The sequence below is a fragment of the Camarhynchus parvulus genome, chromosome 6 (assembly GCF_901933205.1).
Source record: "Camarhynchus parvulus chromosome 6, STF_HiC, whole genome shotgun sequence".
NCBI classification, from domain to species: Eukaryota; Metazoa; Chordata; class Aves; order Passeriformes; family Thraupidae; genus Camarhynchus; species Camarhynchus parvulus.
The window spans coordinates 15358733-15384374 of record NC_044576.1 but is presented as its reverse complement, the minus strand read 5'-3'; the positions used below and the strand labels follow the sequence as shown (position 1 = coordinate 15384374).

The 25642-nt window shown below is 37.8% G+C and overlaps 1 protein-coding gene across 1 annotated transcript in view; it reads right to left on the bottom strand.

Moving 5' to 3' along the window:
- Positions 1-20677, bottom strand: part of USP54 (ubiquitin specific peptidase 54) — a 91990-nt gene extending 71313 nt beyond the window's left edge. The window contains exon 1 of the mRNA XM_030950740.1: positions 20310-20677. The gene's annotated coding sequence lies outside the window, so the exon portion shown is untranslated. The remainder of the gene's footprint in view (positions 1-20309) is intronic.
- Positions 20678-25642: the final 4965 nt, after the last annotated feature.

Below are 25642 nucleotides of genomic sequence, written 5' to 3'. Positions count from 1 at the left end.
GCCAGATGTGAAAATATTTCACTGTCACCTAAACCTCAAGGAGGTTGCTGGGAATCTCAAGGTGCAGTCACATTTTGAATTCTCTCACCGCTGTTATCAGCCACCAGTCTAGACAGACTAGCAGGATTAACCATCATGTCTTCCAACTTTCAGGGCAACTTCATGCAAATTAATTCATCTCTGTCTGCTCCAATTCCTCACCTGTAAAATGGACAAATGACACTATCCTAATTCTCACGCATGCTCACAGGGATAGTTCCTCCTTGTAGATATCAAAGATGAAGTAATAATAGAGCACAGTGTCACTCATCATCCAACTACTATCAAAATGCTTTTATTTAACCTTCTACAGCTGTTTCTAAATAATTATTTGACTCTGCAAAAGTTTCCCTTTTTCTTTGTTTCTGTATATGGGTTCCATCATCAATTACACCAACTCTCAAAAACTGTGTTGGCCATTGGAAGTGCAGCATTCAGAAAAGAGGAGAGACAATTCTTCTGTGCATATGGGAACAGGCTGAATTGTACTTCAACAAAATACATTATAACCTCATACATAAGCTTTTGCTTCTTGCTTTGTTAATAAGGAGATACCATAAATATATATGTAATCAGATACTTCAATTCCATTCAACTCTTGTATTCCCTTATAGAGATTATGGCTCCCCCCTCCCATGACATTTGCAGACACCCAGATGTCCAAAAACATTTTCTTTATGTTCAGACCCCTTTCTTTCCCCCTCCCCCATTTCCCTGAGTACTTAAAATCTTTGTTTCTGCTTTAGTGAGCTTAGTTGCCTAAGATTACTATACTAAATAATCCGGACTATTTTCCAGAAAATGATGAATGTGATACGGCATGTTTTCTAAAATAGAATTTCACTTTCATACTAATCTCAGATTGCATGTGGACAGAAGTTATACAATCTTATTTTATTTCGGTACTAAAAAAAAAAAGTAAATGCTTAATGCTTCTAGAACTAAGGCACCTCATCCCCTGCACTCCCTAGGCTATTATTTAAATGTGAACATTTTTTGCTTTTTTATCTTTCATTCTAAGGTGAGAAAGTGTGTGGAACAATCAAAACAGTTATACTACACTATAATTAAAAAACTCTACTTATTGTCAAAAGCTAGGCTGCCAGTTCATTAGTGCTAGTTTCAGTTCAGCACCTCATTTGCTAAAATTTTAGTGGCAAACACATAGCGGGATTTTATTTTAAAGTATATTCAGAACAGACTTAATTATTGATAAGAATAAGTGTGGAATTTAAATACACTCAAATACACTTCCCCCTAAATAAAAGTAGTTTTAATCAGTTTAAAATGTCACATTAAAAAAAATAATTCCTTGTTTGATTGTTATCCATCCTGTTTGGTGTCTTTGTGATCACTGAGCTCCCACCCTTAAAGAGATGTCTGTGCAACTTCAGTTGGAGCCTGGAAGTCAGCTCTTCACAGCTGACAGATTGACTATTGTCTGTGACATGCTTGCAGTGCTATTGCTTATCCAGACTATTGTGTGGCCTTCCTGTTGCCTTCCTCTAGAACTATTAAGTTAAACCAACATATTTACACATATTACCATCCAACACAGCTATCCCACTCACAGTGTTGAATAAGCAAGACTTAGTTGAATAAGAAAAATTACAGCTCAGTTCTGACTTGCACAGTGAAATCATGACAAAATCACTTCTGGACTTTATTTTATGTATGGAACATACATTTTATAGAACATAAAATAAACATCGGATTTTTGCCCACATTTCAGCAGCTTATATAAATTCAGTTACTTTTAGTCCTCTAAATAAATTGACGTCACTTAGGACCACTTAGCTACTAAGTTTCTAATGTAACATGAACTTCATTTAGGTCTGTTGCAACAAGATAATTCAAACTCCACTTTACAGTGAAAGGGGCTGCAGCTGTCTCACTAAATTTCAAGTTTGGATTGTAATTCTGCTACAGAATCTTCATAACACCACACTTGATGCTTATAAATAAAGCTTCTATTATGCTTTTTAATGTTATCTTACAAAGAGACAGACAAATACTAGGTACTATGACATCCAATAGCCTAATCCAGCATTCCACAATGAGCAGCATTCTTCCTCCACCAAATAAAGCAATGCAAAAGTAATTTTTGTTGGCCCAAAGTTAATTATCTTCATTAAGTCAAGCACAGAAAGTACGACATGATGCAACATAAACAGTAGGTAAGACAGGTCTGTGCTTCCTCGGTAGATTTGCAAATGCAGCTAAACAAGGAACTCCAGTTCCAGAAACCTACATTATTTAAAGCATGTACATTCCAAGTCTAAGAAAAAATAAAGCTATGGGTTTTCTGATCTACCTATGGCTTTCAAAAACAATAGAGAAGATACAACATGAAATTATCCATTGATAAGCAGCCATTTGCTGCTGTAAATTTCATTCCAACCATGCAAGGGAAATGCAACTGTAGTGTCCTAACCTCGGGCACTGGCATCAGCTCAGCTCCCAGCTCAGCAGCATCACAGCACTCCTAAACCCCAGGCCTTCTTAAGTACATCATTTGAATCACACCAAATGCTGGTTTGGCCTCCTACACCCAGTACTTAGAGCTGGTTGATGAGGCTGCAGCATCCTGCAAGTTCCATACTATGGCATCTCTTTATTACACATTCCTCCTACGTAGCAGTCTTACCCTCCAGTTCCAGTGGCAGATGCTATTGGCATTCTCTCTGAGGCTTAGTATTTGGGGCATATTTTTCAAAGATTATTTTATCACTAAGTCTTCATGGACAATAACTGTCTTACTTTGCATTCCACTACAGTAAGGGTCCTCCTATTTATTCCTAGTATCGATATCACCTACTAGATTCATACAACTAACTCTACATTTTCTACTTTAAAGCAAGAGTTTCTGGCTCTGGTGGTTAAAAATAATACCATTAAAATATGACCAGAGCTTGAAAAAGCACCAACCTATGAGTTTTCCACATAGATTTGTCTGGAAATTTGAAAGCTTATTATCAATATTTAAATAATCAATGTCAACAGTAACTTTTCTTGCAGACAATATGAACACAAACATCCATCTAGGAAAGCAAGGTATGTGATGCAGTAAAAATAATAGAACTTAGAGCACTTAGCCCAAATTCTCTATGTGATGGAGAAGCAAAACAGTAGCAGAGGAGAGAGAGAGGGAGTTCAAATGATCCCCTCAGAACCAAAACAAGTATTTTTAAGTCACCCTGATCCTTTCTGTAACATGCAAAAACCTCCACCTCTTAAAAGCTCCAGTGTCTCCCTGCAGGATGCTGAACTCCTAATGCTTCCATACCAGACTGTGTGTGAAGACTGCCCATGGGAGAAAGGAAGGGAAATAGTAGGCATTGAAAGCAGCTCTTAATAAGTTATTAGAGATAAGGAATACTGAAATGCTGGTATTTCCTTCACATTTACTTTAACAAGAAGCTCCATTAAAAACTGCTTGGAGCTGTGACAAATTCCATTCTCAGGCGCAAAATTCAGGTTTGGCTGGCTACACTGTACAGAGGCTGTTGGCTTTGACTCACAAAACCTCTCTGAGCAAACAGAAACTAAAAATGCTAAGTAAGGTAATTTCCAACTGCGATGATTAAAGACACATATTCCAGGGTATAACAATGCAAATACAGGCTCGAAGTATACTAACAACATATGTTACACCCCCAGGTAACTGAAGCTGTATCCATTTCTTAGTGGAGAAATGGACAATGGAAACTGAGAAAGATTTTATAAACAAAACAATTACCAACAGTACACTCCTTGTTTTCATATGCTAATAATACGTCCAGTACCCAGAGTGCTGGAGAAACAACTGAAGTCATTATGAAAATGAGAAAGAAATAAAAGTTAACTACTGACAGGCTTGTTAAGGGCCCTTGAAAAGGAAAAAAGAGTTGAAAATCTCGTGTGGTACAACTCTTACTTGCATAGTGAGATATCAACAAAAAAAAAGATTAGGCTACTGAGTTAGAGGCTGTTAGAACTCAAAGGACTGGCAGTATGGAGACTGATTGCATCACAATTTTGTCAAGCAGATACTGTCACAGGGTAAATTGTCTCCACGAACAAAGTGTTAATTTTTTACTCAGTAACATTCCAAAAGGCTATATGTACTGTTCATCAATCTTAAAATAATGTTGTTGTTCAAAAAACAGCTAAATAAAATTCTTGAGGAGAAAGAACAGTCAGCTATCTCAGCAACCAGTCCTTTGCTCGTGATGAGACCTAAGCTACGGTTTTTGCAACATTTTAAGATCACTCATCTTTCCTTTTTTCTCATGGATAGGCTTTGTACCAAACAACTTCCTCCCTTCCTGAAATTGCCTACCACATACCCACAAAATTATGCCTTCTGGTTCTCTTTCTGGCACTTGCGCACTCACTCCTCTCCCTAGTTCAAATTATTTCAGTCTTTCCAATTAGGCCTCATTTTCTAGAACTCAAATTATTTGATTACTCTTCTCCCAAACTCTGCTCAGGTGAACTCTATTTCCTTAGGGCATTTGCCCTAGCGAGATGCAACACTTCAGGAGAGGACTTACACATGGATTAAAAAAAAAATAATAAAAAAAATTGTTTTGTATCTTTTTATCCCTCCTGGTATAACATTTGGCCTTTTACATCAGGAATTCTGGAGAATTATAATCTAACTACTTGTTCCCTATAGTCTAATCATGTATTCATGATTTCTGTTAAGTGTAGAACTTCAATCTGTCACTATTTATCTCCTAAGATTTTTTTAAATTTCTCAAAATAATTTTGTGCTCATAAAATTGTGTCCTATGTATGTATATATTCCCTCCAAGTTCCAGGGGCGTTTTTAGTGAATCAATTTTGTAAGCACACTCTCTATTCTATCATCAAGGTCATTAACAGGAAGACTGAAATGAAGCAGAATGAGTACAGACCCAACAGACCGTGGCAGATCCGCATTCAATACAACCATTTCATTCTGACAGACGATCATTAGTAACCACCTACTAGGCACAGTCATCCACCAAGTCTTGCTCCTACTCTGCAAGAGTTTCTTTCAGGTCACATTTCTTCCCTTGTCTGCAGTATTATAGCAAGAAACACTGCCAGAGAGCTCACTAACATGAAAATTACTAACAGTCACACTTTTCCTGTCAATTTGCTGGCCTTATTGTCATATTACAGAAGAAACTGTAAGGACTGTAAGACTGGCAGGACTATTTACTCTTCCTAAATTCATCATACTTGTGCCTCATTCTCCTGTTGTCTCCCTGAGGCTTATGCTTTCTGCAAGAATTTGTTCAAAATGTGGAAGACAGGAAATTATAGACCTTTCCTCTCTTTACCCACTCTCTTTACATTTTCAAGTGTTAAAGCATCTCAAAGGGCAGCTAGCTATATTGAGAAAGCTTCCATCACTTTTTTTTCTTAACCAATCAAAGGATGCATGTCATCAGGATCCAACCTAATAAATAACGTACCCCAGTAGATTTTGCATACTAAAAAGTATGTGTTTTATTTCCTCCGTGTGCTAACTGCTGCTCATTTATCCTCCTCTTAAAGGTATTTTCATAGTTCTTACTTCTAGTCCATCTTACAAAACTGTGCTGCCTATGAAGAGCCATGGCTCTGTGGCTGCTAGGAGGGCACTGCGGTGAGTGCAGCTCAGAGGGCAGCGATGCTCCAGGGCTGCCCCAGGCTCTGCAGCCTCCGGCAAGGGCAGGACAGGGCCCTGCAGAAGGAATGGACACTTCCCACTGGGATGGCCACCCCTAGTGCAATGCCAACACAGCAGAGCCGCACTGAGACAGGAACAGAACCAGAGCTCTGCAATCCACTTAGCAATCACACCAGCAAGGGAGAACAATTACCAGATCGTTTGTAGCAGATTAGCGTCGTTTCTGTGTCCATTATGAAATCTGTCTCTACAGCCAGCCGGGCAGACGGAGCTGGGTTGGATGGGACACACACACACACACACACAGTACTTTGTTCACAAAATTCATGCATATACCCTGAAAAAGGGATTGCAGATTAAAAAAAACAAAACAGGATTAAGCCTGACACAAATGATCCTACAGATATGATGGCTCTCACAGTGTTGATAGCACAGCACACAAACCCAACAACCCTTTTGTACACTCCTACATTGTTGTACTATTATTTTTAAAACGTTAGTAACTTGCTGTCCCTGCCCAAAAATTAAACTGCGTAATAATACCCTTATTATAGTACATGTATATGTGGCAGTTTAAGATGTAAATATTTGATTACATTATTTTAAAATAGTAACAAAGAACAGGAAGAAAAAAGTTTAAAATACATGAGTTAAAGATAACTAATTCCTATGTTTTCTTAAGCATATTGTAGGTTATTCACCATGCACCCAAATTGTTTATTTCCTTTTCACAAGAATTATACAATGATTACATAAAACAGAAAAACTTATCATTATCTTTCATGTACACTAAGCGTACTCATAGCCTTCTGGCCCTTCCCTTCATTGAAGTTTAATCTTCCCAAAAATATCAGAGACTAAAGGAAGTAAAATAGTGCAATACAACTGTAAAATAATAGAAATACTTAGGATGCAAAAGTATCTACAAAATTAATTAGTTCCCTTAAGATTATCCAAAATTAATCTGACACATTGTATAATTTTATGGCAATACTTTATAAAACAACAGAGCAAAATCTAACAAGTTTAACATTAGAAGAAAAATAATAAAAATACTATTTGTGTAGGTGAATGTAGCAAATGAATGCTTAGCTGTTGGGAAGTATCTGACTTTATTTCATTAAAAGCGCAAAAAAAAACATTTTTGAAGAGGAAAAAACACCTGACATGCCTACTTTATCCCCCTCACAAGGAAAAGGCTAAAACACTGATTTATCATGACTTAACAAGATACTGACCACCAGCTGAACTGCATTAACCGACTAATGCATTTCCAGTCCAATTACCCTGAGAAGCAAAACAACTTAGTATAAACCACTAGTGAATTAACTATATATATTCTCAGTGAAATCTCAGACAACATAACAAAAGAAAACTTACACTGAAACTGGTCAGTCACCAATTTACATCTTACCACATTTTTTCCTGATGAGATAAAGTAATTTACAAGGACAAATATTCAGGTTTCAACTGGTGGGATTTTGGAGAAGGATTTTGTTTGCTTGCTTATTTGCTTTTTTTATTATAGGCACACTAAAGGGTTAATGTTTAGAAGATAGTAATAATGTTACAAATTATATTAATCTTGAACACTAATATTAATCACTAATCACAACTAAATCATTAATGAGATAGCAATTTGAAGTGGGCTGGCATTCAGTATATTTTGGAACAGATATTAAATACTAACTGTTTGATTTTTCTTTTACATTAAGTAGACTGATTACTAGTTCCCATAACAATCATTTCAACTCAGAGCTCAAGAACTTAATGTGTTTAGGAAAATTTTCATAATAAGAGGCACATCTCCTTGCAGACTTTGTACCACTGCTTCATATATGTGACAGCTATTGATAGAAAAAAAATCACATTGATGCAGGCTCCTAATACCACCTTTAAACTTGGAAAGAAGTAAGAACTCTCTCCTATTTAGTTCACTGTCCGCTACATGATAGTATGTGAATATAACACATCTGCTCTATTCACATTCACACTGGAATTAAATACAAACACATATTTAGTTTGAAAATTCATTTAACATAACTTGAATAGTTAGTGCAGTCTGTATTTACAATGCTTGTTTACGCTTAGTTTCAGCTGCAAGCTCAGTTGTATCCTTTCTATATGGTCAGGACCCATAACAAGAAATAATTCCTGCTGATTACTGTCCAGAGAAAGCCTGTTCTGTGAAGGTGATCTTTGTAATTAAATCCAATTTTTGTCTCTTGTGTATAGATATGTACACAAGTTACACTAGCAAAATCATTTGCTAACTCAAAAGAATTCATTGTAATGTTTCATTATGCTACTTCACATATCCTCCAAGAATTTCCACCCCAGTAGAATGTAACAGATTCTAGAACTATTTCTGTAAGAAGACAGACAGTTCAAGATCTGGTTCCTCTTCTCACTGAACTGGGAATGTGACAGCACTGGAACAGCCAGAACACCCAAATTTTATTCTGAGTTCTACACTAACATCTTCTGACAAGCCAAGCCTCCGTGCCCATCAATTCTGGCTACTTCTGATACGATGCCAAAGTTAATTTTGTTGAAATATCTGCATTGAAAGACTCCAAACAGAATTCCAGTAAAAAAGAAAAGCTAAAAAACATGTCCAGAACTGAGTTCTGGACAAATTCAAATTAATTTGAATTTTCAAACAGTAAAAAGAATTCTGCCTGCTTATGTAGCAAAGACAAGAAATAAATCTTCAACTCCTTGCTTTTCAGACGAAGCCTTGTTTGTGGACATCCCTCACAAGCAGCAACGAGTGGTGCCGTATAAAGCAGCTGACCCTGACTACAACACATGCATCACCATGCCTGGGTAACAGCTATGTACAATTTGACAGGGAAGGCTGGAATGGACGCTGATGCAATAAATACTGAGTTGAAACTAATGCAGGCCCGGTTCTCATTCCTCTGAAATGTTAACTGTCATCATCTTTTCCACAGTACCAGCCCACCAAGAGTTCCTATTTGAATGAATAAGCTAAACATAAAGACATTATTGAAGCAAAATAAATTGTACATACTCCTTTCTTAAGTATTTACCAGTCCACCAACCTCCTCTCCTTTGTATTTGCTTCCCCTTTGATAGATGAACAGCTTTGCAACTTAAAAACTGGTTGCAAAACCTGCAATGAGCAAACTCGGTATTAAGGCTCACAAATGTCTGAAATCCAAACACCTAACTCAAGTTCTTCTGAATTTTCCTATTTTAATTCTCCTTACTGCAAAGGATACAGAAGAGCTGAGTAAGCAAGTGATGTCACTGCACTTTTCAAAAGAGGTAGAAATTGCATAAAGTGTAAAGATGCAATGCACATAAATTTATTTCCCAATTACTTACATAATAGATATTGTTGCTTTTTGTTATTATATCTTGCAAATTTACACCATTTAAAACATGCACTCTAATACTTTGCCTAGCAATTCTACTTGATTATCTACTAGGTAGAGTTATATTTCTAACTAAAACATAACTAAATATGCAATGAAGTGACATATAAAATTTATGTCATGCATAACACAAAGCTTTCAGTGTTGGTATCCTGGCTGTATCCCAAAATCCAAAAGTACCAGTAAACATATCTTTCTGTTATACCATTCAATAGGAATACAAAGCTTACAAGGCTGAAATTTAAACAACCTAAGAAAGCAGGACTGATTCCAGTTGTAAACATGTCTGCAATTCCAGTCATGGATTGCTGCCTAAGGCAGCAACAGCCACTGAAATCACAGAAATTCGCTCCTGGTAGAAACTTCTGTCAGCAAGAAAGAGGCTACTCTAGTTGTGGAAGCAGAACTGACATCATTAAAGTGGAGACAAATCCTGATATACATTATCTTTGTCTAAATTCCAAATAATTTTGGCAGCGCCAGTATCCATTTAAAAAAATCTTAGTGCAACAGAGGAAAAATTTCCCTAACAACCCTTTTAAAGAATCTCCAAAGCAATTCTGCCCTGAAAATACACGAAGTATTTCCTCCAGCACAGGTTTCTTTATAAAAATGTCAAACGGAATTTTGGCAGTGATAATTTTCCTACTTCAACTTTCAATTTTCAAAACCATGATTTCAAGATCTCAATCTGCAAATGGGGTAAGTTGTGACATTAAGTCCAGGTAAGTTTAAAGGAAGGCACTGGATTTGGCTTTGCATTTCCCAAAGAACATGGAGACGATAGGCAAACACAGACACATGCTTCACCCTCTGTCCCCAAATTCAGAAACCAAGACATTTAAGTGAATGCCTTTGAGGCAGAACATTATTTTCCTGCTCTATAATCAGCTGGATAATTACACCCTGCAAGTAGTGCTAAACACTTGAAGGAACTACTAAGTAATTAGACTTTGCAGGTGTGCCATTTATTTTGTAAAGCCCAAACAGGAGAAAAAAGTTGACACGAACACCTGTTTGACCGTTAGCTTTTTCGGGAAGTTCTGAAAGTTACAAGTGTCCAAAGTTACAAGTGTTTCAAAAGCCAGAATTCCAGTGATTGGCTTTGTGTAGACTTATCTATGTAGTGTTACATTAATATTATTATGTTTCTCTCAGATCAATAACAAAATCCTTTGTGAAAGCTGATTGAAAAACCACAAAGAAAGACCTACTACCAGCTACTGTTGCAAACACACTTTTTGTTCAAGGAGTGAACTTTGTGCTACTTTTTCTATTTCTTCTGAGTAGCTAAACTGCTTATGAGAGGAAGAGTTAAGGACAGCACTAGTAATAAAGAGTCTTCATGCTGTCCTGAGTTAGGGCACCCAGGGATAACAACATAAAAAAGGTGGCCTTCATTAAGAGACTGAGGGTTTATTAAAGTCAAGAATTTTTCCACAACCTCTTTAGAGCAGGCCAGAGTTGGCCTTCACTAGCTCTTAACGGATTCAAAATCATGATCACTGCTTCTCATTTATGTGGGAATATTATCAGTTGATGGAAAATTCCTTTGGTAAGCAGCCAAGGCAACTTCTCCCCACCCTGACAAAGAAAAAATAAACATATTTTAAAACCCACACAAACCAAACCAGTTGATATTAATAAAAAGGGAGAGAATTGAAGATCCTTTGTTTCATTTGACGCCATTTTCCTCTATATTCAGTAGCTGTTTGGATTTTTATTTTTTTAAGAAAAAAGAATGTTGGCAGAATTAAAACTGCGTGACTACACACCTAAATAATGGGAGTGGGCAGAGGAAGAAAAATTCAAACACTAATTTATGTGCTAAAATTCTATTTATTGCCTATAGTCATCATGTGGGAGGACAGATATCAGATCATTATTGGGGAATGTAAGGGGCAAGATATTTTTTATCTGTTTTTCAGTTTGTACCACCTGTGTGCAGTCCAAAACAAGCAGCTGGATCTCACTTTGGCATTCACACCAGAAAGCACTGCCATCACCTCTTTCTGTGGAAGTGATCTGGCAAAGCAGACCGGCAATGCAGAACATCCCCAAGCAGCACCAGCAGTTCTGCTGGGGCAGGCAGGCCCTCAACCTGGAGATCTCCTTAAAAACATGCACATGAGAAATCAACTATTTGATCTTCATCCCACACCAAAAGATTACACTAGAATCAAAAGTGGGTATTTAAAAGAAAAGTGACCCGATTAAAGTCTAGGACCAGTTTTTTAAAAAAAATATTACTATTAGATAGAGAAATAAGACTTCTTCCTCCCCGTTGTAACTTATATCAGGTATTAACCTCTTCATAAAATGCTATTAGTTATACTTACAGGCATGAATTATGAATGTTTCTATATTTTTTCCCATCTTATTCCAACTCTGACTCTGAAGACAAAGGGATTTTTCATAGTCTCAAAAAAAATCTCCCAAAGAGATTAGTTTTTAAATCTAAATGCATCTTTCCTGTCTTACCAAAGAATCAAAAGTAACTGACAATGCTATTCTTGAAAAACATTTATGCAGTTCAGTCTGCTCAACAGTTGACAGCATTTTAACAAAATTTCTTTTTGGCCTTCTTCTTTGTTTATATCAGTAACAAAAGAAAAAAAAAAAGGAAACCAAACACATTTAGTCATTTATTTGCAGCAACTATCTCAGCAACAGGCACATTATACAATGCTTCAGTGACTTCCTGCTTAGGAACCCTACTAAACTCTTCTGAAATTCTGTCTGTTTTATTAGAAGAAACAATGTGCTGGCTCCCTTGCTCTAATTCTTCTTGCCTGCATAATATCCAAGTTATGCTATGTCCTACCCACAATTACAACTTTTTCTGAATATTATATAATGTGTGAGAATCATCTATTTCTTGTACAAAAATTTATGTTTGCTTAGTCAAGGTCCTGCATAATTTATTAAAATTTAGAACAAAGAATTTCATCGTTTGGTTAAGTCCTCTTAGGAAAATGGTTTAATCTAGACTAAATCTTCATAGAAATATTCTTTAAGGCAGGAGTTATCTGTCCACAGCCGCAGCTGCTTATCAAGACAGTTGGACAGCAATTTGCTGCACTCCCTTTCCCCCTGAGCTGATGCCTCAAATTCTCCAGTCTCATGTGATGCCATTCTTACCAAAGGAATTGATTGAACACTCCAAATGAACAGCTCACGCAATTAGGAAGAAAGAATGCTGAAAATGAGTGTGATCAACAAGTACATCAGAGCCACAGAAAAACTGAGGCTAGAAAGGATGCCAGAGGAGGTTTATCACCTAACATCACACTGAAAGCATGACCAAGAGGTCAGATCAGGTGGCTATGGGCTTTATCCAGCTGGGACTTAAAATCCTCTAGGGATGTAGACTGGATTGCCTCTCATTCAAATGTACAGCTGTCAATGGAGTGGAGAAAAATATCTTCCTTACCACCAGTCAAAACCTTTCCTATTTTAATTTATGTCCATAAATTGATAATGGACGTCACATGCTTCCTGAGGAAAGTTCCTATGTCATATTTATGAGTGATTTTCAGAAACCAAATGAGAACATTAGTTTGACTGGACAAGTGAAGACATTTTTATGTCCTATTTAAAGCAGAGACATATTGGCAATCCCATATCAGCTCAATACGCTGGCATTACACAGAAGGAGTGAAAATTTAGTATGCAGAAAACAAGAAAATGCCACTGAGAATTCACAGAATTCACCTCAAGAACAGTATTTCAATTGTTTTATTGAAGTAATAATCTCAAGTGTTCCTTTGCAGAATAATCCTGAAAAATAAGATTTTCCCAGTACTGTTGCTTTTGTCTAGAAATGTTTCTGCAGCTATGCCATCAGAAAAAGCAACTTCAATTTGAAAACGTCCCTCTCTATCCCTGAGCCTGGAAAATTGTCTGTTCTAGTGGAGATAGCAAGGCTCTACCATCTTCTGCCTGTGGTTTCTGCTGGTTCCTACCAGGGAAGAATTGAATACAGTGGAGTTGCTCAGTTACCTTTCCAGGCTGCAGCTGCAATAGCAGACAAACAGGCAGAGGAGAATCCATCACATGCAGAAAGTGAACAGAGGAAAGCATAATGGGGAAGTGGTAAATATCTTCATTTGTGTGATAATTATACAGCTGACTGTCACTGCTACAATTATTAACAACAGTATGTGGACTGATTGAAGAAATAAAATACTAAATTAATTAAACTAACTTTTTATCTCTCCCAAAAATGAAGAGCCCTTAAAGAAAACACATTTGCACAACAGAAGATATTTCGAAATAAGGTGGCTATTTCCATAATAAAACTACAGTCTTAAACCCAGCTAGTTTTTGCTAACAGGAAAGAGATATTCTCTCCTTCTCCATCCTCTTCTGATGCAATGCATTTTAAGAGAAGTATCTAAAGCGAAGTTTTGAAAAGCTTCCCTGAAATATCTGTGGAAGTTGTCTGTCTTCAAGAATTTAAACAAATTAGGAATATCATAAAGGCACCACTTAAATGAAAACAACATTGCCAAACTCACACCACAGCATTTTTTCCTGATTTGCTTTGAGAAAAATAAAAAAAATCTCTATTTAAAATCTATCAAGTATCCATAATCAAAGAACGCTAAAGTTTTTGCTGGCAATGCCTTTTTTTAGCATACTTCAAAAGTATTTACATAAACTCCCTAGATATCATCTGTTACAAGTACTGCATGGATTGTTGTGGTAAGTGTCGAAAACAGACATCAGAGAGAGTGCTGCAGTTTACCATCCCAATGTTTATGAAGTTTTGCTGTCTATTCATTAGCACACTTCAGATGCAGCATAATGAAAATGTTATAATGAATAGGAAGAGTAAAAAAAAAAATCAACCTTTTTTTTCTTTTATTTTCCCTCCCCTTCCCCTACACCATGACCTATTTTCTTGAATAACATGCAGATCTACTGAGGACATTAACCTGTTTCCATGTCACAGTAACAGCCCATGTATCAACATGCTGAGATGCATTAGCTGTTGTTTATTGATCAATTTATAAGTTCACTGTACTGGGAATACAAACTGGAGGATTAGAAAGTCTTTTGCTATCCTCTGCTTTGTGACACACTTTACTGATTAACTATTTCCCAGAACACATTTATTTCCATGTTTTGTGGAAATACTTACAGAAGATTCCTCCTCTTCAAATACTCTCCCACATCTGAATCACTCTTACATATTTTTAGTCCATTCATTATTTTCAAAATTCAAAATGTAATAAATCACATCATTTTTTAAAAAATTAAACCATATGCATTACATCCACCAAACAATATCTACTACAAATACTGATTTCCATTTACCAAGTATGAGAAATAAACAAGCAGGTAGGATAAAAAAAATAAAGAAAGCTAATTTCCCCTTGATTCCCTGCAGGCTTCTCATATGTGAACTGTTCCCACCATACACACAACATGCAGCATGTACCTCTGCATAAATTTTGGTGAGCCAAAGTGTTCCATAAGAAAAGCACTCTAGTCAAGACACTAACGTGTGACCATTGGTTATGACAGTTCATCCTACCTGCTTCTACCTTTGAACCAAAAGTTACGTACTGCCCATTTGCAAAGCACACATTCAAACCTGCTCTTTTGTGCCACTTTATGGCACTAAACTGTTTATACCATCTAGCAAGCTTGACTACATTCTAAAAACGGGTATCCACAATAAACCCTCATTCTACTGCTTCAATTTAAACAGGATGGGAAAGCAGTTCAAGTTTAACTGCCTGAATTTTCAGAGTTGTAAAAGACAAAAGGGAAAAGCAATTCCAAAAGCCAGACTTCTACCCTTCAAATTCGAGGACTGCATGCATGATCAAATGCACACATCAAATCAATTATGGCAGAATGTAAAAAGCCAGAGTTTATTGCAAAATAATTAAAAGATCACCAGGGTTCACTTTCTGTCACACTTTTACAGACAACCACAATTTAATGAAGTCTTATCTGTATTAAAAAAACACCCAAACCACAAAACAAAAATAAACAAAACAAAAAAAAACACCCAAAGAAAAACAAAACAAAAACAAAAAAAGGTAGAATTTCAGGTTTGGAGAGATATCTGAAAGAGGGAAACATTCATAAATTGTATCTATGAGTTTTAAAACCCTAATTTCTACAATTCTCAAAAACCCTCAAGGATTCAGATATTTTGCTTTCAGCAACATAACACTTGGAAGATGAGTTCAATGCCATCAAAGGAGTGGGGGGAAAATTACAAAAGAGATACAGCTCACATCCTGTCTACTAGAAATTGCTAGGCAAAAAGGAAAATACTGCCCCAAGAGAGATGCTCTAGCTGATACTCTCTAGAGGGAGAAAACAAATTGCACCAAGGATACATCACACAGCATAATCATATGCCTTGTTTCACTAGTAACTTGGCAGTAATTTTTTTTTGTTGCCCACAGAAGCATATGACCAAACAGGTTTCCTACCAATACCTTTTGAATCAGTTGGCCAATTTTCAACATTTTGAAATAAAACCCCCAGAGATCTCAAAAATAACTTATATTCCTCTAAACTACATGAAAATTAATGGTCTGGGAGTGGAAAAAGACCTAATTTGCTCCCATAGTGAGGGGACAGTAGGATATTCACCTCTCGATATTTGATTTGGCAGCAGATCAATCCATACAGAAACAACAGTGTCAGTTGATATGAGGTCAAATGAGATTAAGGATTGGAGGAGACGGGATAAGGAGATAAAAAGACAATCCAAACACATACAAATGCTAATTTTATTATTTCACTAGCTCACAGAAACTGTGACTTGTAGACAGTAACTTAATAGCTTTAGAAACTAAGAATCACTTGCCCAAGTATTTACGTTTGTTGACCTCCTCCTGCTCACTAGGTTGCCTAGGAACATCTTACCTCAGACTGAATGGGAAAATAGTTTATGAGCCGTCTGCACATTCCAAATACTTTTTGAATCTATTTTATGAAATCCATGCAAATGGTTTTCCATTAAACTTTTTTACAGCATTAAAGATACTGAATGAATCAAAAAAGTAGAGGAGTAATAAAGATAATATACTCTGAAAAGGCTTTCATAGATAAATACCAACTTGGATACAACATGCAGAAGTGTTGGTGGGATGACTCAGATCCTAATGATATTTTATTTAAGTTCATTTTCTTAGCAGTAGCCTGATGTTGTTAATAACTCCCAATAGGCTACTTAGAGCTGTAGATTCATTTTCCCATTAATGGCAGCAAAAGGTTCTTTGTTAATGGTTTTAGGATAATGCTGGGTTTTGCCATATGGTTGGATTTCTATGAGGGTTTCTCATGAAAAGCCAGAGAGTGTAAGAAATTGTTACTATATTTAACTGCAGTGTCCTCACACGCACAGCAGACAACTGGAATGGACACTGTTCTAATATTTACAAGTGCAAATGATGCTCAATATTTACTGCATGTTCTGTTTAAGAGGACTACAGGGACCTTAAACAAGAGATCATATGGATAGATCAGAAGATTCGTAATACAATACTGAGCTTTTCACCTCTAGGTCATTGGTTCAAATCTAAACTGGTCGGTAATGAAGGCAAGCTATTATCATCTGACGGCCCTGGCCTTTGCATATTGATTTGTCAGGCTCAGTCCTGCTCCCATCAAACTCAAAATTCAAAACGTCAATTTGCATTTCTGAAAACAACCCCAGCAACGTAAGAAAAAAATGAACAAACAGAAGTAATCTCTTCCTCCTCAGATACCATCTCCAGACCAGAGCCTCTGGAGAGTGCCAGAGGAACAGTACAAATTATAGCACTACTATAGCACTAGCACAATGCATCATTCTGTGGATAAAGGTTACTTCTGACTCTCAAATACCCAATTATAATTTCCTCTGTACAAGTACAAAGCTTTCAGAGGTTTCATTAGTAAAAAAAAGACAAGAAAGAAGAGACTAATATGCAGGTCTGATATTAAAGCTGAAATTTCAGTCTTGCTTAAAGATCTCTTCAGATACCTTGTTCAAAGTTACGTTTCTTAAGGTTGAAGGTTTTGAAGAAAATTATCACAGTACTCTATAAAAAGAATATCAAATTTACTTTCCATGTCATTATGATGTATTTGTAGTCAAAATGTTTAAACACCACTTGTAGCAGCAAGGTTGTATTCTATTACTTGAAGACAGCTTTAATTCAGAAATGGATTTATTCACAAGTTATCATGAATAATACTAGAGAAGCCATATTTTTAAAGTATTTTTTCAAAATCATGTTAGAAAAAGTATGGATTATGTCATAACAGTACATAATTTTCCACATGCTTTCATAATTTGAACAAAAATGGTCTTAAGCCTCAAAACCACATCCGGCCCTTTCCTCTGCCTTTTACTAGCTTGGGAGCAATCACAAGAAACACTCAGCAGGTACCACAATCCTCCATCTTACTAGGCAATCACTGCTACAGGACTGAATAGACACACCAACTTTTAATGCAGAGCCTTTAAGATCATCTTTACCTCACAAACTTAGGGCACTAGACAACAAAATCTACTGAAAGTTTGACACTCTATGAACATAAAATATTACTCCTAATATTTGAGACTACAACAGAACACATACAACTCACAAATCTTGGAAAGTATCAAAAAAGTAAGAGCCTCTTGCAGGTTCCTTGGTTTTTGCTAAGGTGCTGATAAACTGAAGTTTTTCCTTCCTTTTCCAATAACTCTAGATATAAAACACTCTAGTGTAACTTCAGGAAAGGCCCAACAGGTTAACTTCCCAGCTGAATGACTGTACATAGGTTCTGCAAGCTGACTAACCGAGCTGTATACAGACTATTGCTGTAAAACCAGAGTAGCACAGCCCAGCCGTATCCTAATCAGGCCAAACATTAGACCCACAGTGTCCCACAGACAGTGGCTGGTGAGATGGACCCAAACCCAACCTTCCCCTGTCCTAGAACAAGAAACCCCATGCATCAAATGACACAACAGAAAAAGAGAAGAAATGAACTGCACACTAAACTTGTATGTCAAGAGACACAATAAGAGACTGACTACATCATTTGTCTTAGAAAGTGTCCAGACTACACCAGGAGATGGCTCCTCTCAGCAGCCTCACATACAGAGCATAAGCCTAGGCAATGAAGGGAAGAAGGCAAAATCCTAAAGATTGAGAATTGCCTATTACTTGACTTGCAATTAACAGGATGAATAGAAGGATCCAAGCAAGCCAATCAAAATTCTTTGACAGTCAGTAATAAAATTTCATGCTGCTCCTCTCTGCCATCAAGAACTGCATGTCTTTTCTAGGGAATGACCTTCAGTGACAGAATATAAAAAGGCTTTGGAATTGTGCCTGTAACCACTATTGACAAAATAAAGAAATTTAAAAGCAAACAAGAAGTATTTCAGAGAACAAATTAAAACAAACTGTTTGAATAAATGTGTGTGGAACATATGTCAGGAAACTGAAGGATGTGTAAGGTATTCAGAAAGCTGCATGAGAAAAAAATGAAAATACTAATAAGCTCTACAGGTATCAACACTTATGTTAATTATAAGACAGTTTTGTTGGTTCTGAAGTTAGGTAAGCAGATTAAAAAACAAAAAACCAAACAATAGCTGTGACTTTTTATTATTCTTTCATCCTCTTACCTCATTTTTCTTTTATATCATCTGTTGCAATTTGCACAGTTGGACCAAAAGTGATTGTGCTCAGGCACAACTGTTCTTTACAGAGGTATGTTCATAGAGTCCTCAAAGTCAATGAGCCTTCAAGGTAACAAACTTTTTGAAGCCCCACAAACTGGGAAATAAACACACTTTCTCTTCTATGTACTGTCCATGAAAACTCGCCTAAGAAGGCTTAATCCCTAATAACATCTCCAAGACTAGACAGAGAAGGATTTAAATTCCCATTATCCTTTTTAACGAACTTGTGACTACAGTCTCAAAATAGACACTTAACCCAGAACTGAGAGAAGAACTGGCATATTTCTTACCTGCAATGCCTGAAAGAAATTAACTGAAATGTTTTACAGTTGCTTCCAAAACATCTAAATTCTCTGGGATAACTGTAAATTTATAAACGCAAATTTGAAAATTTGTAAATGAACCGGACAAATCAGGCACACCCTTACTCCTCACTGCACCCAAAGAACACTGGGGCAAAAGACTTCAACGGTGACATTACCAGGTGAGAAGGAAACAAACAAGCAAAAAAATAAAGCTCCTATTTAATCCAGCCTGAATGATATGCAACATGCTTGATTAGATATAGTTTTGATTAGGTGATGGAATAGAACTTACAGACTATCCTATCTAATTTAACTGTTATTATTCCTATCACTTCTTAAATGAGAACAGATTTCAACAGGCTTACAAATATTTTTCAGCCCATAATATATTTTTCTAATTATTTTTAAAAGCTGTCATATTCAAGTCATGTGTTATCTCACCATTTGAGTTCTCAGCACAGCAGGACTTTCCCTCACTCTTGAAGCAAACACAAGAGTATCTGTATCTGTGCTGCTGCTTTTTTCCAAAACTGCTACTCAGTGTCAAGTATATTGCAGCACAAAATCTTTCCGTTAGAGAATTATTTTTCAAGTCTGAAAGGTAGCACAAGCTTAGATAAAATTTTTTCCAGTACACACGTCTTTCTTTCAAGCTGCATGAGAAACACACAGCTATTTTCCCTCCCTTTTCATATGCATCTTTTTTCCATGATTAAAACCTTCAGAATTTGTTCTGAAATCTGAAAAGCTTTTTGAATTTTTTTAACACACGATCAGCCATTACAATACCCACAAGAAGTTCACGTAGCTGAAAGACCAGAAAGCCATTGTGCCTGCAACTTTTTGAAAGCAGAGGGTGTATATTGTTATGGTTTCTATTTATGGCTGTAATCCTCATGAATGTCCACTCATAATCCTTCTACTCAAAGAAAGATTTTAAGAGAAATCCGACTCTGGCAAAGCAAAGAGCTTCTGCTTTCTTTTAAAAGGGGGGGGTGGGGGGGGGGAAAGCACATGGTTTTAACTACCTTAGACCAACACAGTCCATTAAATACTGAGGAGGTTCTGCTAACCAACAGCAGCTCCCATGCAAGTTTAACTTTTGACGGCAGCGATCACACCTGGGTTATTAACCAAGATAATACAACATCTCTTATTATTTCAAAGACCCCCGCTAATAAAATACCTTTTTAGCCTCTAGCATTCTCTTTTTCTCGTACCTGCTACTCCTTCTCTCTTCTGCGGGCGTGCAGGGCAGAGGGGCCTTTCACGCCCAGTCCCGCCGGAGGTCGGGCCGGGATTGGGGCCCGGCCGAGTCCCGCACGGACCCCGCTGCGGCCCGGCCGAGGCGGGCGGGGGCTGCGCCACAGCGCAGGGCGGGGGTCGCCACCGGCGAGGCTCCGGGCGCACGGTCGAGCAGCCAGTGAACAGCCGGGTCTGGCCGCGGCTCCTCCTGAGGGGACGGGACGGGAGGAACCCCCCGCACTCCGGGAGCGGCTTCAGTCCCCACCTGTCCCCGCGCGCGGGTCCCGCCGGGCGCGCTCATCCCCCGCTGCCATAGCTACGGGCAGCCGCGCCGCCCGCCTCTCGCGAGAGCCGCCATCTTCCCGCGAGAGCCGCGGGCTGCGCCGGCGGCGGGCGCCTCCTCTGGCGAGAGGGCTGAGGGAGCGCGGGGCGGGGCGGCGGCGGTGCTGCTGCGGTATGGGCGCGGCTCTGCTGGCCGGGGCACGGCTGTGCCTGCCGGGAAACACCTCGGGATTGCCCACACCTGCAAAGCCTGGGCAGTGCTCGCTGCCGTGAAACGGCTGGAGGAAACAGACACGTTCGTGTCCAATAAAAGTTTGCTTGTAGTTCATGTGAGCTGAGTTAGCTGACGGGCTAGAGCCGAGACGTGGGGTGTTCAAACACCGTGCGCACCTCAGATGTGAATTAGACCGTCTCAGGATGAGGGAAAATTGAGTAAGATATTTTAGAAATTTGTAGTGTGATTTTCTGAATACTAGGCAATATGTAAAATTATTATAAGTCTCGTATTCCCTGAACTGTGTCAACTGTGCATTGGAATCTCTGATTTTCCTGTCACCAGTGCAGACTGATGGTAGTATTAACTCTGGTGTAATAGTATTGGTGTAATCTTAGTGACACCCAAGAAACGCTTTTCAAGCCCTCTGATATAAATAGGTATTTCCCTATGAATTCAGGATCATACTTACAGAGAGAATCTGAGGATAACTGTGGTGACCACCATTTCCATGACCAGTTGGTACCTCAGTGCCATGTGGATAAACAACAATAGTAATTACTCAGGCAGAAACATGAAGACATGAGGGTTAATACTTTTTCTTTTCTGCTCTTTTATTTTCAGTGTTCCCAGCATCTGAGAGATACAGCTTTTGCAACAATTCTTAGAGAAGTGCCACCACCTCTGTAAGTGCACAGGAAGTTCTTTCTATTTAATTGTTGAGCCCATTTTTACATGAGAGAAGTGAGTTAATGCATAGTGTTCTGTATCTAAAAGATGTATGCCAGAATTTGCAGCTTCCAATAATTCAGGTATCCTAGTAGTGGTGTACCAGATGCACAGAGTGTGCCTGAGGGACTGGGACTGTTGTTTGTTCTGCCTACAGCAAACAAAGCATAGAGTTTGTGAATATGCCTCTGCAGTAGTGTTCATGCTGCTGTTAATATGGCATTTCTAACACCACTAAAAATAAGTTTGTGCATTTGGGAGAATATTTGTTTACTTGTGTCTTCCAATCCCATTTCAGTCTCTTGCTTTGGGAATCTAACCAACCATAGTGGAAAAAAGAGCAAATGAGGAAGGCCTCAAGCCTTTCTTAGGGACCAAAGATAATTAAGAGGAACAGTTAGAGAGAGAGTAGATATAATGAAGCCCTGAATAAGTGCTAGCTTCAGGCCCGTGAAAGTATGGCTGTTTTTGTAATAGAATATGGAACTAATTGCATGTCTGAGCCAGCACTGTGGGGTTTGACTGAAGCACTCCTCAGTGTAATTGAATTTGTGTAGCATCTGTGAGCAGGGGGGGGTCCTGTGCCACAGGGCCCATAGTGTGTCCTTAGGCAGGCCGGCAGAAAGTTGCTCGTTTGTTTGTCCCTCCTTCCAGGGACCACTTTGTTTTCCCCGCAGTGAACGACATACGATGGGATCGTTGCTTCAAGCAGGAACTTCTCCCAGTAAGAACACAAAGTCCAAGGAGTCCTTGTTTACCCTTTTGTGTAGAGGGATGTTTTGGAGCAGGAGTGCAGCATTGCTTAGTGGCCAGCTTTTTCACTGCCCTTTGTGTCCTCCTTGTATTTTCTTCTCCCTAGCTTTTCTTCTGCCTAGCTGCAAAGGCAGGAACCTGGAGTAAAACAATGATGTCTGAGCCTGGGAAGAGTTGAGACCTTTGTCAGCCTTCTGTAGTACAATTGTGCTGTCTCTATCTGAATTTCTAGAAAATATTTGTTCCCAGTAAGCCCTGTTACAAGAACCAAGAAGAATAACTATTTTGATTTGGCACCTGAAGAACTTATAACCATAAATTTATCTCATCTTATGCATTTATTTGTTCACTCTGGATTTTTGAAAGGCAAATGTTTGTTTTCATTCTGGCGTGAGCTATACCTAACTTCTTCTGCTCCAATTTCTTTAAAGGGTAGTTTGCAAATTTATTTGTATCAGTTCTCTTGGAAAGTATTTCAGATGATGTTTTGTTTAAATTAAAAACAGACTTTTAGAATTAAAACTCTTTGTACAAAACATTGTGTTTCTTTTATTGTTAATCAAAAGATCAAAATAAACACACGAAAAAGAACCCTGCAGGTTTTCTGAAAAATAGTTGGACAATATGCATTAAAAGTTTTGATGTAAATAATGTTTCTAAAAAGTATAATTGAAAATCAAAGTAGTAGTTTATATTTGAGAATTTGTTATTAAGCTGACTGAAGTTTAGGTTGCATTTTAAAAGCACTGCTTCAGGGTTGTTTATGTAGTTCTCTTCCCTTTAGTGCATGTCTTAATTAACACAAAATATATCTGAGCAAGTACTTGTATTCCTTAAAGCTTCATGTAGGTTGTACTGCAAGCAGAAGATGATCATCAGAGAGATAACACCTACTGTGTGCTAAATACTTAGAGAGCAAGAACATAAAGGCACTGCTAATTAATTACATTAGCTGAAGAGACTTTTACTAGTAGATATATGATTATAAATAATTTCATTAATAATGTTTCAAATTCCACATACTCTCAATTCACAAAACTTTTGGAGTTCCACCAAATCTGTGTAAACTTGCTTCTGTGACTGCCTGCAAGTTCTTCTTGGTTATCTGTGGCCCTGGTCAGGCACATCTGCAAGACAGAATAGGCAACTTGTCTAAATTAGTTTATAACCTGCAATTTGGCCATCAATAAGCGTGCGTATAAATGTCTCAATGTGCTCTGAGCAAGCAGGATGGCTTGAAAACTTGTGATACTGGATCAAGAGAGACTCTTACATGTGCTGCTAGCAGGCAGCAGTGGCCCCTGTAAATTGCCAGAGCCGTGTTAACAGCACTGCTGTGCCAAGGGGCAGTCCCTTGGAAGGAGGACGTTTTCCAGATGATCACATCTGTAGCAGCCTTCTGTGGAAGAGAACATGTACTTGCAGACAAGCCAGTTAGGGGGAAAAAACCTCAGTGCAGTGAATGTTCAAGCCTTGTACCACAAAACTGTACTTCCCATGGAGGGAAGTACTCTGCTCCATAACAGAAATACCATAGGCTGTCTGGTGCCTGCCATCTTGTAATAAGAAAAATGAATACATTTTTTATATTCACAGCATGATTAAACAAAAAAAAGTCAAAATGGCAAAGCACATATTCTCTTAACAGCCTGACACTCTCCCAGATTTTATTTCAGAGAGAGTAAGTCTGATGCCAAAGCCATCTCTTCTAAATGATTTGTCAAACTGTTCCCTTTGATTAGGGAATACATTGCAGTCAAATGGAAACTTCTACACAACACAGAGAATCATGCTAACTGTGCTACTGCCTGTGGAATATTTATGCAATCAGCTATTACTTCAGGCAAAGTTTTAAAACATCTGAGACCATATTTCTGGATAATATGGTTGAGAATTTTTTAATGCTTTTTTTTTCTTTTTACAATAAAATGTGGCCACTATTTTTTTAATGTGTTTTTTTTAGCATAGCTTGGATTCTTTATCATAGAATTTGTCTTCATGAGAGAAACATTTCAAAACTTGGAAGCTGTAAAATAGCATTACTAGAAATAAGAGTGTAAATAACTAAAAATGTGAAACCATTTTGTTTTGAATGAAAGATCTGAATGTCACAAAATTCTATGCAATCCATTTTTCAAGGGTGAGCTCCTCCCTATTAAATGGATTTTCAGCTGTTGTTCCATGGAATATAAGCTTAATATCCAGTATATCCTATATAAAGGAATTCTAACCTTTTCAAGAGGATGAGCTCAATAATTTGTTCTTTTTTATCCTAACTATGATCATGCTGCTTAAAAGCAGATGACTGACTTTTCGTTCTGTAGCTTCTACTATGTGGAAGAAAATCCACTGTAATTAAATCTAATAAAATCCTCTAATTCCCAGTATAAACAATTCTCTGACATAGACAATTCCTCTGAGTCTACATCACAGCCCAAGGAAAACAAAGAACAGGAGCTGTTTTTACTTCCTTTTAAATATTTGATCATTATGGACAAACTTCTGCCCTGATTAACAGTAGCTGAAAGCCTTCTTCAAAGTAATTATTTTTGAGACAGAATCTGCATTACTGGTTTTTCTCTCACTTGTAATGTTACTTTGCATGATGACTAAACTAACATGTAATTTAGGCTGTGTAAACAACAAGACAATAGTTGTCTGAATTGTTCTACAACATGTAGTGTTGTATTTCTCATTTTGTACTAGAAACAAAAGCACATAAATCCTGCTTGACAGGATTTGAGATTGAAAGTGCACTGCAAAAGAAGAGCTATGTGCCTTATTAAGCAAATGTACCAAAACTGAGGAAACAGCTTACAAGTATGAATCACAGGAATATTATTAATACTTTTCACTGATGCAATACTAATTCCAAGGACATTGCAACGTCTATCTCCATTTAGGGTTTGGGTTAATGGAGTGTGTTGACAAAACACCTTGTCCAGCAGTATATTGTGAACCAGACAGAGCTTTGGGTACATGCCCAGCCTTTTAGCTACCTGCAGGATCATGCTGCTTTCCTCGTACCTGGGAGCTTTGAGACTACACCACCAGAGAGCACTGTGCTATTTCTGCATGTCTTCCTTACCTGTCTCTGTGTGTTTAAGGACCTATTTTATTCAGTCTTTTTTCCTGTGATACAGTAAAAACTCAAGTGGTTGTTGTGATTCTACTGAAATTCCCAAACATTTTGCTGTTGTTGTCCTGTGTCCTGTGTGCACCCTGTGTGCAGCCCTTCCTTGACCTGACTAACCTCATCTGGGACCTTCACCCCACTTATGGCCCAGAAATCTCCTTTAAGCTCAGACTCAGTCCTGGGGTCCTTTGTGT